Here is a 10,000-nt window from a genome sequence, read left to right as displayed (position 1 = left end):
GGACTGCTAATCCAATGGGCTCTGCCCGCGTGGGTTCGAATCCCATCCTCGTCGGAAGTTTTGTTCAATTATTGCCTTTTCTTCTCTCGAGAAATTCGATGCTATACCAACTCAACTACACTTGGACAAGCGCACAAGAGGGGGGAAAAAAGTTTTCCGTTACCGGGAATCGAACCCGGGCCTGCTGGGTGAGAGCCAGCTATCCTAACCACTAGACCATAACGGAAGGATGTATGATGTGTTTAGCAGTGCAAACTTAAACAAAGCATTTTCCAAACTGGCTTTCTCAATTGTACAATTATTTAACCATGTTGGCATATTTCTCAATTATTTCGATACCAGCATCATCAACTTGCCTCCGTGGCGCAATCGGCTAGCGCGTTCGGCTGTTAACCGAAAGGTTGGTGGTTCGAGCCCACCCGGGGGCGCAGACACCTTTTTCTTGTTGAGCGTAGCAATCAACGTGAACAAAACATAAGTATTGGCAGCTAAACAAACATATTGTCCATGTATCTGTGTATGCAATGTCATGCCATGTGTCTCAGTCATACACATTTAGTCTGTTCAAAGATAAAAATCCGATCTCGGCAGGATTCGAACCTGCAATCTTCTGATCCGTAGTCAGACGCGTTATCCGTTGCGCCACGAGACCCTGTAGTACACCGTTGGGACAGATCCATACCACATTTGCTACAACTCAATATTTCAAACAAAGAATTTGCCTCTCTACCAGCAAGGTTCCTTAGTGTAGTGGTTATCACGTGTCCTTCACACGGACAAGGTCGCCGGTTCGATCCCGGCAGGAACCAAACAGTCTGTTTTTTCTTCTTCTTTCTTGAAGGTCCTCGTTCAAAGGTGAGTCTCCTTCCGCAGGCATGTCAAATAAATACCCACACGCACTGTTACCACTCAACAGCTGGCTCGTTGGTCTAGGGGTATGATTCTCGCTTAGGGTGCGAGAGGTCCCGGGTTCAAATCCCGGACGAGCCCACTTGCTTTTTGGATTGGTCATGTTTGGCCCTAATTTCAGGGTTTCTGCAAATATGTTCCAGTTGTTTTACCTTTTTCTTTTCAATGGGAAAACGATTGGAAAACTGTACGTGCATCTTGACATCGCTAGATGTGAAGGTCCTATGGTGTAATGGTTAGCACTCTGGACTCTGAATCCAGCGATCCGAGTTCAAATCTCGGTAGGACCTGTCTCTTTTTCTGTTTGTTCGTTTGTTTTCGTCTGTCAGGCCACTTTTTCTTTTTGAAATGCTATGCTGCTGCGTTTCCGCTTGGGTCGCCAAGAACATAGCACAGGCCGTGATAGCTCAGTTGGGAGAGCGTTAGACTGAAGATCTAAAGGTCCCCGGTTCGATCCCGGGTCGCGGCATTTTGTTGAACTGTTTGTTTCGCTTCATTTTTCCTGTATCTTGGGCAAAATGTGAGCAGTGAAATCTTTCAGAGGCCTTCTTTTGACAGTTGGGTTGGTCAAAAAAAGTTGAGGCACCACCGAGATTCGAACTCGGGATCTCCTGTTTACTAGACAGGCGCTTTAACCAACTAAGCCATGGCGCCCTTTCTGCTGGTGGGTCCATGAGTGTGCACCTCATACTCGTTGCAGCTAAGTGGGAAACACACCAAAAGGAATGGTCGCCCAACGTGGGGCTCGAACCCACGACCCTGAGATTAAGAGTCTCATGCTCTACCGACTGAGCTAGCCGGGCTGCTTGCAAACCTGTGTGAAGTGGCAAGCTAAGCTAATCCAAGTTATTCTACTGTATGAGAATGCCGCCAAATGTGCCCCCATCAATGGATTGCAGTCGTGGCCGAGTGGTTAAGGCGTCTGACTAGAAATCAGATTCCCTCTGGGAGCGTAGGTTCGAATCCTACCGACTGCGGATAACATTTTGCCCTTCTCTCCATAGGTCATGGGCTGTTTGGGGGGTTACAAAGAGCCACAAATTGTCCTTTCCCTATGTGCCAGCAACGTTGGTTCAGTGGTAGAATGCTCGCCTGCCACGCGGGCGGCCCGGGTTCGATTCCCGGACGTTGCAGCAATTCATTTTGCAAGAACCTGAACCAGAATAGCAAGAGTTCCAACAAACAACATTCAAATGAAATCCGCTTGTCACTGGCGTACTCAAAGATGGAAAATATTTAGTTTTCGAGTACCAATCCTTGCCAGAATAATGCCAGGAAATGCGCAGCAATCGCGTTAACAAGATCCAAAATAAATTGCACTGAAAAAACCTATACTTTTTTCCCATTTTCAAAGTTTGAATTCTGTTGAATTAACTATTGTCTAAGGGATTTATGCATTCTATCGCTCAAGAGGACAGCTGCTGACCTCCAGTGTTCATGGTTAAGTCAAATACACGTTAAAGGTAAAAATTTGCCCCAAACAAAGTATTTTAATGTAATGTACTAGAAAAATAATTTGTTTAACTTAAATCTAAGTTTCAAAATTATTCTATTTTTCTAACCCATTGAGAGACTTTTTTTATGTGCTTTTTGGGAAAATTTTTATGTTTAATATGCATTTGACTAAGCCATGTACACTGGAGGTCAGCAGCTCTCCTTCAAGAATAGTTATTTAACAGAATCAAACTTTAAAGATGAGAGAAAAGTACAAATAAGTATTTTTTTCTGTTGATTTAATGGTATCTGTGCATACAATAGGCAACACCCAAATTTCCCTTTTTCATAAATTTATCTTGAAATATAAAGACATCCCAAAACTGATGGATTGGACTTGTAGAAGGAACCAATTGAGTATCTTAGGTCGAAAAAGGTTTGTGTTTTGAGCATTTGTGACCAAGTAGTGGCCAAACAGTGAGGAAACATATAAAAAGACTTTAGAAGTCCGAGATATTATTTTTTTGTTTTATTGAAACCCAAGAAAAAAATATGATTTTATTAACTTAAATTCATAAAGAGATTTTTATTATTTTACAACGATTGCAATAGATGAAGCATATTTATTATTAATGCACAGATAAAACATAGATGTGAAACAACAATATGAAGGCAGCACTTCATGAGATGGACTTGATTCGAGTAATAGTTGAAAGAACAGCTCAAATTAACTCTCATGAAAAAAACTAGAAACCTTCAGTTTAATTCAACTAATGAGATTTCATGTATGCTCCGATGCGATTCATTTATTGGCTCAATCAGACATTACCTCTCTTTCTTAGTATCTTTATTTTGAAAACAAAAAATTAAATCTTGAATATCTTTATTCCTCCCCAAAATTTTAGGTTCAGTTAATCATTTTTACCAACTATGAACCAGCGGTTGGTTTTATGTGTTATTTATATGGACAGAAAGGTCTGATATGAATTAGAAAACTGTGCAACATCCAGAGAAACATCTGAATCATGTTGGTTTCAATGCCAGACTTTATTAAAGCAGTCAAAGTTACATCAAGTGTATTAAATCACTGTTGACTTAACCTAACCGGGCGGCCAAATGGTCTAGGGGTATGATTCCTGCTTTGGGTGCAGGAGGTCCCGGGTTCAAATCCCGGTTTGGCCCTTGATTTTTCTTTCTTTTTTTTTCTGGATGCAAGGTTGCAATGTGCTAAACCAAAAAAAGTTTCACCTAAGGGGACACTCGGAGTTGAACCAAGGACCTGCCGGACTGCAGCCGGATGCTCTACCACTGAGCTATATCCCCGTGTGCGGTGAAACAAGCAAACAATTGTGGTCAATCTTAGCTCTGCGTTTTGATGGCGATACTTCCTTGAGTGGGAGGGTGGCAGTTGCAGAAAATTAATGCCAAAAGTTGTTTGTCAGAAATGGGATTCGAACCCATGCCCTCATCGAGGACCAGAATTCTCCAGAGCCTACTCCGTATTGCAGAGCAAGGATTATGCCTTGAGTCTGGCGCCTTAGACCACTCGGCCATCCTGACATCTTACTGGCTGGCAAAACAGTTTGCAACCCATCTGGGGATCGAACCCAGGACCTTTGGATTAGAAGTCCAACGCGCTATCCTCTGCGCTAATGGGTCGTGTTGGGGTGCGGGGACACATTTGTGGTCCCTGTTGACGTCTGAAATAAAGAAAAGAGAACAGAACAGAAGAAAAGAATTGGGTTTTAGCAGAGCGTAGTTTCGATCTACGGACCTCTGGGTTATGGGCCCAGCACGCTTCCACTGCGCCACTCTGCTATCCTTGTCTGGTTGAGTCAAACATTTTATGTATATTTGGTTTGCTGCCAAAATAGAGCAGCACGCACACACAATGGACAGGAAAAAGGAGTTTGTCAGCTGTGAGATTCGAACTCACGCCCACAGAAGTGGACTGCGACCTGAACGCAGCGCCTTAGACCACTCGGCCAAACTGACTGTTGACTCACGGTGTAGGCAGCCACAAGCAACAAGCTATGCAAATACACTATATCAATGCAAAGTTTTTAGTCCAACAACCGTGTGTAGGCCCGTTAGCTCAGTTGGTTAGAGCGTCGTGCTAATAACGCGAAGGTCACGGGTTCGATCCCCCTACGGGCCATACTCCTTTTAATTTGCTGACAAAGTGATTTAAGTGCACGTCTGTGCAAAAGGGTAGCGCCCGAGCAGGGGCTCGAACCCTGGACCGTTAGGTTAAAAGCCTAACGCTCTACCGACTGAGCTACCCGGGCTCAATGGTATTGGAGGTAAATTATGTAACCAAATTGCCTTCTATCATAAAGCTGGAGCGATGAAATGCATGTCTCTCAAGCTGTCCTGTCAAAAAGTTGCATTCTCCCCGACCGGGAATCGAACCCGGGCCTTCCACGTGACAGGCGGAGATCCTCACCACTAGACTATCGAGGAATGGATAGACGCCAGGGAAAATGAAAAAAATTAAGCAACATCATGTCCTGGCTTTCTAATGTCGGTTACACTCGATGCTGACACCGATGTCGTTGAGCATTGGTGTTCAAAGCTAACACCGTGTTCGTGTTCCGATGGAAAATATGAAAAAAAGGACGAAAAAGGTTAGTTCCTTCGAGCCGGATTTGAACCAGCGACCTATGGATATCTGCTCGCAGAGTAACAACTACAGTCCACCGCTCTACCAACTGAGCTATCGAAGGTAGCTGTCGGGTGAGGAATTGCTTTGTCAATTTAACCACAGTTGCTGTGCGACCTTTTGATTTCCCGAGACAGAAGATTCAAATACTTGCTTTCGGACATCAACAGCAAGAAGGGGATGTAGCTCAGATGGTAGAGCGCTCGCTTAGCATGCGAGAGGTACGGGGATCGATACCCCGCATCTCCAAGCAACATTTTGCCATAGCTCATGAAACCTGTTCATCATGTATGGAGACAAACAAATGATTGACCCCAGTCTGCCTAGGGGACGGAGATACAATCAAAACAAAAACAAACCGAATAACAGCCACTTCAGCCAACAATAATTCTAAAGTGAGGAAAAAGCTTTGGCAGCGGTGGGATTCGAACCCACGCCCTCGAAAGGACTGGTGCCTTAAACCAGCGCCTTAGACCGCTCGGCCACGCTACCCCTAATGCCCTGAAGCCGACTGCTTGTCTTGTAGTACCTTGTGCTTAATCCCTACGCCATCGCAGCAGAAAAGGATTGACTCATACCGTTGCATTGCCCATCATCAATGTCTACGGCCATACCATGTTGAAAGCACCAGTTCTCGTCCGATCACTGAAGTTAAGCAACATTGGGCCAAGTTAGTACTTGGATGGGTGACCGCCTGGGAATACTTGGTGTCGTAGGCCTAAACTTTCGTTTTCCTTTCCATCACTACACGCATTAGACATATTAAGATCAAAATGAAGTCTGCCCCCGGTGAGGCTCGAACTCACGGCCTTCAGATTATGAGACTGACGCGCTGCCTACTGCGCTACGGAGGCTTGGTGATCTCTGTTGCACAATTTGGAAGCAGTATTGGCCAATTACGGCACATACCATGGCTTAAAAATTCAGCTCTGCGTCAGCCGGGAATCGAACCCGGGTCAACTGCTTGGAAGGCAGCTATGCTCACCACTATACCACTGACGCTTCTTCATGACATGGGCTCCCAGTTCCAAATTCAAAGTCACGATGTGACAGGGAAAGGAAAAAATTGTCACTGCCGTGACCAGGATTCGAACCTGGGTTACTGCGGCCACAACGCAGGGTCCTAACCACTAGACGATCACGGCTAGAGACAGTGACAAAGGCACAAATGTTCTAGTGTACATACCACAAAGGCCAGCCTTTTCCGTGATTTGATAACATCCCACCTTAGTTGGCACTATACCACAGAGTTTCCGTGGTGTAGCGGTTATCACATCTGCCTAACACGCAGAAGGTCTCCGGTTCGATCCCGGACGGAAACATGATCCCACGTGGTCTAACGGCTAGGATATCTGGCTTTCACCCAGGAGGCCCGGGTTCAACTCCCGGCGTGGGAAATCTTTTTCTTCTCTAAAAACTGCTGAACCACCAGGATCTCATTCTTTCATGCAAACATCAAGGGCTTCCCAAGTTTCGGCCTGACTCCTCCTAGTTGACGAGGTGGCCGAGTGGTTAAGGCGTTGGACTGCTAATCCAATGGGCTCTGCCCGCGTGGGTTCGAATCCCATCCTCGTCGGAAGTTTTGTTCAATTATTGCCTTTTCTTCTCTCGAGAAATTCGATGCTATACCAACTCAACTACACTTGGACAAGCGCACAAGAGGGGGGAAAAAAGTTTTCCGTTACCGGGAATCGAACCCGGGCCTGCTGGGTGAGAGCCAGCTATCCTAACCACTAGACCATAACGGAAGGATGTATGATGTGTTTAGCAGTGCAAACTTAAACAAAGCATTTTCCAAACTGGCTTTCTCAATTGTACAATTATTTAACCATGTTGGCATATTTCTCAATTATTTCGATACCAGCATCATCAACTTGCCTCCGTGGCGCAATCGGCTAGCGCGTTCGGCTGTTAACCGAAAGGTTGGTGGTTCGAGCCCACCCGGGGGCGCAGACACCTTTTTCTTGTTGAGCGTAGCAATCAACGTGAACAAAACATAAGTATTGGCAGCTAAACAAACATATTGTCCATGTATCTGTGTATGCAATGTCATGCCATGTGTCTCAGTCATACACATTTAGTCTGTTCAAAGATAAAAATCCGATCTCGGCAGGATTCGAACCTGCAATCTTCTGATCCGTAGTCAGACGCGTTATCCGTTGCGCCACGAGACCCTGTAGTACACCGTTGGGACAGATCCATACCACATTTGCTACAACTCAATATTTCAAACAAAGAATTTGCCTCTCTACCAGCAAGGTTCCTTAGTGTAGTGGTTATCACGTGTCCTTCACACGGACAAGGTCGCCGGTTCGATCCCGGCAGGAACCAAACAGTCTGTTTTTTCTTCTTCTTTCTTGAAGGTCCTCGTTCAAAGGTGAGTCTCCTTCCGCAGGCATGTCAAATAAATACCCACACGCACTGTTACCACTCAACAGCTGGCTCGTTGGTCTAGGGGTATGATTCTCGCTTAGGGTGCGAGAGGTCCCGGGTTCAAATCCCGGACGAGCCCACTTGCTTTTTGGATTGGTCATGTTTGGCCCTAATTTCAGGGTTTCTGCAAATATGTTCCAGTTGTTTTACCTTTTTCTTTTCAATGGGAAAACGATTGGAAAACTGTACGTGCATCTTGACATCGCTAGATGTGAAGGTCCTATGGTGTAATGGTTAGCACTCTGGACTCTGAATCCAGCGATCCGAGTTCAAATCTCGGTAGGACCTGTCTCTTTTTCTGTTTGTTCGTTTGTTTTCGTCTGTCAGGCCACTTTTTCTTTTTGAAATGCTATGCTGCTGCGTTTCCGCTTGGGTCGCCAAGAACATAGCACAGGCCGTGATAGCTCAGTTGGGAGAGCGTTAGACTGAAGATCTAAAGGTCCCCGGTTCGATCCCGGGTCGCGGCATTTTGTTGAACTGTTTGTTTCGCTTCATTTTTCCTGTATCTTGGGCAAAATGTGAGCAGTGAAATCTTTCAGAGGCCTTCTTTTGACAGTTGGGTTGGTCAAAAAAAGTTGAGGCACCACCGAGATTCGAACTCGGGATCTCCTGTTTACTAGACAGGCGCTTTAACCAACTAAGCCATGGCGCCCTTTCTGCTGGTGGGTCCATGAGTGTGCACCTCATACTCGTTGCAGCTAAGTGGGAAACACACCAAAAGGAATGGTCGCCCAACGTGGGGCTCGAACCCACGACCCTGAGATTAAGAGTCTCATGCTCTACCGACTGAGCTAGCCGGGCTGCTTGCAAACCTGTGTGAAGTGGCAAGCTAAGCTAATCCAAGTTATTCTACTGTATGAGAATGCCGCCAAATGTGCCCCCATCAATGGATTGCAGTCGTGGCCGAGTGGTTAAGGCGTCTGACTAGAAATCAGATTCCCTCTGGGAGCGTAGGTTCGAATCCTACCGACTGCGGATAACATTTTGCCCTTCTCTCCATAGGTCATGGGCTGTTTGGGGGGTTACAAAGAGCCACAAATTGTCCTTTCCCTATGTGCCAGCAACGTTGGTTCAGTGGTAGAATGCTCGCCTGCCACGCGGGCGGCCCGGGTTCGATTCCCGGACGTTGCAGCAATTCATTTTGCAAGAACCTGAACCAGAATAGCAAGAGTTCCAACAAACAACATTCAAATGAAATCCGCTTGTCACTGGCGTACTCAAAGATGGAAAATATTTAGTTTTCGAGTACCAATCCTTGCCAGAATAATGCCAGGAAATGCGCAGCAATCGCGTTAACAAGATCCAAAATAAATTGCACTGAAAAAACCTATACTTTTTTCCCATTTTCAAAGTTTGAATTCTGTTGAATTAACTATTGTCTAAGGGATTTATGCATTCTATCGCTCAAGAGGACAGCTGCTGACCTCCAGTGTTCATGGTTAAGTCAAATACACGTTAAAGGTAAAAATTTGCCCCAAACAAAGTATTTTAATGTAATGTACTAGAAAAATAATTTGTTTAACTTAAATCTAAGTTTCAAAATTATTCTATTTTTCTAACCCATTGAGAGACTTTTTTTATGTGCTTTTTGGGAAAATTTTTATGTTTAATATGCATTTGACTAAGCCATGTACACTGGAGGTCAGCAGCTCTCCTTCAAGAATAGTTATTTAACAGAATCAAACTTTAAAGATGAGAGAAAAGTACAAATAAGTATTTTTTTCTGTTGATTTAATGGTATCTGTGCATACAATAGGCAACACCCAAATTTCCCTTTTTCATAAATTTATCTTGAAATATAAAGACATCCCAAAACTGATGGATTGGACTTGTAGAAGGAACCAATTGAGTATCTTAGGTCGAAAAAGGTTTGTGTTTTGAGCATTTGTGACCAAGTAGTGGCCAAACAGTGAGGAAACATATAAAAAGACTTTAGAAGTCCGAGATATTATTTTTTTGTTTTATTGAAACCCAAGAAAAAAATATGATTTTATTAACTTAAATTCATAAAGAGATTTTTATTATTTTACAACGATTGCAATAGATGAAGCATATTTATTATTAATGCACAGATAAAACATAGATGTGAAACAACAATATGAAGGCAGCACTTCATGAGATGGACTTGATTCGAGTAATAGTTGAAAGAACAGCTCAAATTAACTCTCATGAAAAAAACTAGAAACCTTCAGTTTAATTCAACTAATGAGATTTCATGTATGCTCCGATGCGATTCATTTATTGGCTCAATCAGACATTACCTCTCTTTCTTAGTATCTTTATTTTGAAAACAAAAAATTAAATCTTGAATATCTTTATTCCTCCCCAAAATTTTAGGTTCAGTTAATCATTTTTACCAACTATGAACCAGCGGTTGGTTTTATGTGTTATTTATATGGACAGAAAGGTCTGATATGAATTAGAAAACTGTGCAACATCCAGAGAAACATCTGAATCATGTTGGTTTCAATGCCAGACTTTATTAAAGCAGTCAAAGTTACATCAAGTGTATTAAATCACTGTTGACTTAACCTAACCGGGCGGCCAAATGGTCTAGGGGTA

General features: G+C 43.9%; 36 non-coding genes across 36 annotated transcripts in view; 21 read left to right on the top strand and 15 right to left on the bottom strand.

Annotated features, from left to right (window-relative positions):
* The window catches only part of TRNAS-GCU (transfer RNA serine (anticodon GCU)), an 82-nt gene extending 28 nt beyond the window's left edge, over positions 1-54 (top strand). Inside the window, exon 1 of the tRNA in view lies at positions 1-54. This exon is cut by the window's left edge and continues 28 nt beyond it. This is a non-coding gene — a tRNA (tRNA-Ser).
* A 100-nt stretch (positions 55-154) lies between these two features.
* On the bottom strand, positions 155-226 carry TRNAE-CUC (transfer RNA glutamic acid (anticodon CUC)). The gene has a single exon. It is a non-coding gene; the product is annotated as a tRNA-Glu (tRNA).
* A 128-nt stretch (positions 227-354) lies between these two features.
* On the top strand, positions 355-428 carry TRNAN-GUU (transfer RNA asparagine (anticodon GUU)). The gene has a single exon. It is a non-coding gene; the product is annotated as a tRNA-Asn (tRNA).
* A 151-nt stretch (positions 429-579) lies between these two features.
* Positions 580-652, bottom strand: TRNAR-ACG (transfer RNA arginine (anticodon ACG)). Its single transcript has one exon. It is a non-coding gene; the product is annotated as a tRNA-Arg (tRNA).
* Positions 653-736: 84 nt separating this feature from the next.
* On the top strand, positions 737-809 carry TRNAV-CAC (transfer RNA valine (anticodon CAC)). The gene has a single exon. It is a non-coding gene; the product is annotated as a tRNA-Val (tRNA).
* A 109-nt stretch (positions 810-918) lies between these two features.
* Positions 919-990, top strand: TRNAP-AGG (transfer RNA proline (anticodon AGG)). Its single transcript has one exon. It is a non-coding gene; the product is annotated as a tRNA-Pro (tRNA).
* Positions 991-1,127: 137 nt separating this feature from the next.
* Positions 1,128-1,199, top strand: TRNAQ-CUG (transfer RNA glutamine (anticodon CUG)). Its single transcript has one exon. It is a non-coding gene; the product is annotated as a tRNA-Gln (tRNA).
* Positions 1,200-1,305: 106 nt separating this feature from the next.
* TRNAF-GAA (transfer RNA phenylalanine (anticodon GAA)) lies at positions 1,306-1,378 on the top strand. The gene has a single exon. It is a non-coding gene; the product is annotated as a tRNA-Phe (tRNA).
* A 111-nt stretch (positions 1,379-1,489) lies between these two features.
* TRNAT-AGU (transfer RNA threonine (anticodon AGU)) lies at positions 1,490-1,563 on the bottom strand. Its single transcript has one exon. It is a non-coding gene; the product is annotated as a tRNA-Thr (tRNA).
* Positions 1,564-1,639: 76 nt separating this feature from the next.
* TRNAK-CUU (transfer RNA lysine (anticodon CUU)) lies at positions 1,640-1,712 on the bottom strand. Its single transcript has one exon. It is a non-coding gene; the product is annotated as a tRNA-Lys (tRNA).
* Positions 1,713-1,804: 92 nt separating this feature from the next.
* TRNAS-AGA (transfer RNA serine (anticodon AGA)) lies at positions 1,805-1,886 on the top strand. Its single transcript has one exon. It is a non-coding gene; the product is annotated as a tRNA-Ser (tRNA).
* Positions 1,887-3,453: 1,567 nt separating this feature from the next.
* On the top strand, positions 3,454-3,525 carry TRNAP-UGG (transfer RNA proline (anticodon UGG)). The gene has a single exon. It is a non-coding gene; the product is annotated as a tRNA-Pro (tRNA).
* A 69-nt stretch (positions 3,526-3,594) lies between these two features.
* On the bottom strand, positions 3,595-3,666 carry TRNAC-GCA (transfer RNA cysteine (anticodon GCA)). Its single transcript has one exon. It is a non-coding gene; the product is annotated as a tRNA-Cys (tRNA).
* A 113-nt stretch (positions 3,667-3,779) lies between these two features.
* TRNAL-CAA (transfer RNA leucine (anticodon CAA)) lies at positions 3,780-3,903 on the bottom strand. The gene is made up of 2 exons: positions 3,866-3,903; positions 3,780-3,824 (listed from the first exon to the last, which is right to left on the bottom strand). It is a non-coding gene; the product is annotated as a tRNA-Leu (tRNA).
* A 351-nt stretch (positions 3,904-4,254) lies between these two features.
* Positions 4,255-4,338, bottom strand: TRNAL-CAG (transfer RNA leucine (anticodon CAG)). The gene has a single exon. It is a non-coding gene; the product is annotated as a tRNA-Leu (tRNA).
* Positions 4,339-4,427: 89 nt separating this feature from the next.
* Positions 4,428-4,501, top strand: TRNAI-AAU (transfer RNA isoleucine (anticodon AAU)). The gene has a single exon. It is a non-coding gene; the product is annotated as a tRNA-Ile (tRNA).
* Positions 4,502-4,976: 475 nt separating this feature from the next.
* Positions 4,977-5,069, bottom strand: TRNAY-GUA (transfer RNA tyrosine (anticodon GUA)). Its single transcript has 2 exons — positions 5,033-5,069; positions 4,977-5,012 (listed from the first exon to the last, which is right to left on the bottom strand). It is a non-coding gene; the product is annotated as a tRNA-Tyr (tRNA).
* A 112-nt stretch (positions 5,070-5,181) lies between these two features.
* Positions 5,182-5,254, top strand: TRNAA-AGC (transfer RNA alanine (anticodon AGC)). Its single transcript has one exon. It is a non-coding gene; the product is annotated as a tRNA-Ala (tRNA).
* Positions 5,255-5,415: 161 nt separating this feature from the next.
* TRNAL-AAG (transfer RNA leucine (anticodon AAG)) lies at positions 5,416-5,497 on the bottom strand. Its single transcript has one exon. It is a non-coding gene; the product is annotated as a tRNA-Leu (tRNA).
* Positions 5,498-5,605: 108 nt separating this feature from the next.
* Positions 5,606-5,724, top strand: LOC145310540 (5S ribosomal RNA). The gene has a single exon (XR_013876591.1). It is a non-coding gene; the product is annotated as a 5S ribosomal RNA (ribosomal RNA).
* A 211-nt stretch (positions 5,725-5,935) lies between these two features.
* TRNAG-UCC (transfer RNA glycine (anticodon UCC)) lies at positions 5,936-6,007 on the bottom strand. Its single transcript has one exon. It is a non-coding gene; the product is annotated as a tRNA-Gly (tRNA).
* A 71-nt stretch (positions 6,008-6,078) lies between these two features.
* On the bottom strand, positions 6,079-6,150 carry TRNAH-GUG (transfer RNA histidin (anticodon GUG)). The gene has a single exon. It is a non-coding gene; the product is annotated as a tRNA-His (tRNA).
* A 104-nt stretch (positions 6,151-6,254) lies between these two features.
* TRNAV-AAC (transfer RNA valine (anticodon AAC)) lies at positions 6,255-6,327 on the top strand. Its single transcript has one exon. It is a non-coding gene; the product is annotated as a tRNA-Val (tRNA).
* Positions 6,328-6,330: 3 nt separating this feature from the next.
* Positions 6,331-6,402, top strand: TRNAE-UUC (transfer RNA glutamic acid (anticodon UUC)). Its single transcript has one exon. It is a non-coding gene; the product is annotated as a tRNA-Glu (tRNA).
* Positions 6,403-6,499: 97 nt separating this feature from the next.
* On the top strand, positions 6,500-6,581 carry TRNAS-GCU (transfer RNA serine (anticodon GCU)). The gene has a single exon. It is a non-coding gene; the product is annotated as a tRNA-Ser (tRNA).
* A 100-nt stretch (positions 6,582-6,681) lies between these two features.
* TRNAE-CUC (transfer RNA glutamic acid (anticodon CUC)) lies at positions 6,682-6,753 on the bottom strand. The gene has a single exon. It is a non-coding gene; the product is annotated as a tRNA-Glu (tRNA).
* A 128-nt stretch (positions 6,754-6,881) lies between these two features.
* On the top strand, positions 6,882-6,955 carry TRNAN-GUU (transfer RNA asparagine (anticodon GUU)). Its single transcript has one exon. It is a non-coding gene; the product is annotated as a tRNA-Asn (tRNA).
* A 151-nt stretch (positions 6,956-7,106) lies between these two features.
* On the bottom strand, positions 7,107-7,179 carry TRNAR-ACG (transfer RNA arginine (anticodon ACG)). The gene has a single exon. It is a non-coding gene; the product is annotated as a tRNA-Arg (tRNA).
* An 84-nt stretch (positions 7,180-7,263) lies between these two features.
* TRNAV-CAC (transfer RNA valine (anticodon CAC)) lies at positions 7,264-7,336 on the top strand. Its single transcript has one exon. It is a non-coding gene; the product is annotated as a tRNA-Val (tRNA).
* A 109-nt stretch (positions 7,337-7,445) lies between these two features.
* Positions 7,446-7,517, top strand: TRNAP-AGG (transfer RNA proline (anticodon AGG)). The gene has a single exon. It is a non-coding gene; the product is annotated as a tRNA-Pro (tRNA).
* Positions 7,518-7,654: 137 nt separating this feature from the next.
* On the top strand, positions 7,655-7,726 carry TRNAQ-CUG (transfer RNA glutamine (anticodon CUG)). Its single transcript has one exon. It is a non-coding gene; the product is annotated as a tRNA-Gln (tRNA).
* A 106-nt stretch (positions 7,727-7,832) lies between these two features.
* TRNAF-GAA (transfer RNA phenylalanine (anticodon GAA)) lies at positions 7,833-7,905 on the top strand. Its single transcript has one exon. It is a non-coding gene; the product is annotated as a tRNA-Phe (tRNA).
* A 111-nt stretch (positions 7,906-8,016) lies between these two features.
* Positions 8,017-8,090, bottom strand: TRNAT-AGU (transfer RNA threonine (anticodon AGU)). Its single transcript has one exon. It is a non-coding gene; the product is annotated as a tRNA-Thr (tRNA).
* Positions 8,091-8,166: 76 nt separating this feature from the next.
* Positions 8,167-8,239, bottom strand: TRNAK-CUU (transfer RNA lysine (anticodon CUU)). Its single transcript has one exon. It is a non-coding gene; the product is annotated as a tRNA-Lys (tRNA).
* A 92-nt stretch (positions 8,240-8,331) lies between these two features.
* Positions 8,332-8,413, top strand: TRNAS-AGA (transfer RNA serine (anticodon AGA)). The gene has a single exon. It is a non-coding gene; the product is annotated as a tRNA-Ser (tRNA).
* A 1,567-nt stretch (positions 8,414-9,980) lies between these two features.
* TRNAP-UGG (transfer RNA proline (anticodon UGG)) overlaps positions 9,981-10,000 on the top strand; it is a 72-nt gene continuing 52 nt past the window's right edge. The window contains exon 1 of the tRNA in view: positions 9,981-10,000. This exon is cut by the window's right edge and continues 52 nt beyond it. This is a non-coding gene — a tRNA (tRNA-Pro).

Source organism: Acartia tonsa, unplaced genomic scaffold (genome assembly GCF_053477335.1).
Source record: "Acartia tonsa isolate MP-2025a unplaced genomic scaffold, ASM5347733v1 sca3, whole genome shotgun sequence".
Taxonomy (NCBI): Eukaryota; Metazoa; Arthropoda; class Copepoda; order Calanoida; family Acartiidae; genus Acartia; species Acartia tonsa.
Note: the sequence above shows the minus strand (reverse complement) of the source record. Positions and strands in the feature narration are given on the sequence as shown.